The sequence below is a fragment of the Myotis davidii genome, unplaced genomic scaffold, assembly GCF_000327345.1.
Source record: "Myotis davidii unplaced genomic scaffold, ASM32734v1 scaffold1073, whole genome shotgun sequence".
NCBI classification, from domain to species: Eukaryota; Metazoa; Chordata; class Mammalia; order Chiroptera; family Vespertilionidae; genus Myotis; species Myotis davidii.
In genome coordinates this window covers 630,374-632,451 of record NW_006285113.1, presented here as the reverse complement: position 1 = coordinate 632,451, position 2,078 = coordinate 630,374, and positions in this window count along the sequence as shown.

Genomic DNA, 2,078 nt, shown 5'->3' with positions numbered 1-2,078 from the left:
GCCCCTCCCCATGGCTGGCCTTGCCCCCAATCAGCCCCCCAATCCCAATTGCCCATGGACTCTTACCCCAGCTGGCCCGGTCCTGACTGGACCTGATCGGGCAGGCCAGCCAGCCAACCTACTGCCATCTTGTCCTGACAGGCCCAGCCCCAATCCTCCCCAGTTGGGGCCAGGGAGGCTGGACACCACCCGTGCACGAATTCATACCCTGGGCCTCAGTAATATAATAACAATAACACTACAGGCTCGGTGCACGACATTGGTGCACTGGGGTGGGGTCCTTCAGCCGGCCTACCCCTTTCGCAGTCCAGGAGCCCTTGGGGGATGTCAGACAGCTGGCCGGGGAGCGGGCCTAAGCCAGCAGTCAAACATCCTTAGCACTGCCGTGGGGGCAGGAGAGGCTCCTACCACCGCAGCTGCCCTTGCCAACCATCAGCCCGGCTTCTGGCTGAGCGGCACTCCCCCTGTGGGAGTGCACTGACCACCCGGGGGCATCCTGCATTGAGTGTCTGCCCCGGGTGGTCAGTGCATGTCATAGTGACTGGTCGTTCTGCTGTTTGGTCGATTTGCACATTACCCTTTTATTATATGGGAAATAGATAGCTGATTTTATTTTATTTTAAAAAATGTTTACTGTTGAAAGTCTTACGGACGTCCCCTTTTATCCCCATTGACCCCTTCTAGCCTCCCCCGGCCCCGCCCCAGGCCTTCCCCACCCTGTTGTCTGTCCATGGCTTATGCATAAATGCAGACAAGTCCTTTGGTTGATCCCTTCCCACCCTCCTCCCTCCCCCACCTTCCCTCTGCGATGCCACCGTCTGTTAGTAATCACTTCTGGAATTTTGCTTTAAAACTTGGGAAATTGCTGCTCTGGCCGCGTGGCTCAGGTGTTTGGTGTTGCCCATACACCGAAAGTTTTGGGTTTGATTCCCACTCCAGGCACATACCTAGGTTTCAGGTTGGGGAATGTACAGGAAGCAACCACTTGATCTCTCTCTCTCTATCCCTCTGTCTTTCTCCCTCCCTCCATAAAATTTTTAAAAAATTGTGTCTATACATATCCTTGGATGAGGAATTTTTTAAAAAATTGAAACCTGGTCAAGGGTCAAAATCACCCTTGAGCCATGAGTCTGGGGCCCCGCATGTCCAGCTCCCCTGGTCAGTGCTCAACCCCAGGCACCCGGGACCCGAATGGCTACTCAGGAGCCTCAGATGTAACTGTCCCCCCACAGACAGGACCCGGGGTCCTGGAAGGCGAAGGGACCAGCCCTCAGTTCCCCAGCCTGTTGGTGGTCAGCCGGGCAGCCCCCCGTCATCCTGTCCTGGGCACTCCCCGACCCCCTGACATCCAACCACAGGCCTCGAAAGACACAGGACTCAAGATCACAACACCCAGCCAGGTTGACACAGTTCAGGTTTTATCCACAGTCATACAATCACAGCTTATATATATATATATAATTTATATTTATATACCTTTAAATTACACAATCATGTACAAAACAGGTGCGTTGCTGAGACCACAGCACTTCTCGGAGTGTCACAAGTGTCGGACTAATGAAGTCAGGAGCCGGGTGGCAGACGTGGCAGGGCGGCCCCGGCCTCTTGCAGAGCCAGGCTGAGCCGTGGTTGACTTGGGATGAAACACGGTACTCGCTGAGCCCGAGGGCGGGCGCTGCAGCTACAGGAGTTGGTGGGCACAGTGAGGGGCTCCGCCCCTACGCGGAGCTGAGGGCCCTGACACCAGCACTGACCGGGGGTCCGGGCCCGGGAGCTCGGGGGGTTTTCCGCGTGAGACGCTCCGCTCCGCTCCAGGTGGAGGAACCTGGGGCCAAATGCTCGGAAGGAATGGGGTTTTGAGTCCCTGCCCGGGAGTGGGCAGCTAGCGTGCTGAGGGGACAGCAGGGCACCGCCCCTCCCCAGGTACTGGGAAGCTGCTGGCACAGAGCGGGGGAGCCCAGGCCCCATGGTGCAAAGGTGCAGCTTTCTGACTTCCAGGGGCAGGTGGTGAAGGCAGGGGCCCCCACCCCAGCTCCTGCTTGGAGGGGCGGAGGGGCCTTTGTTCTGGAGTTGGGGGG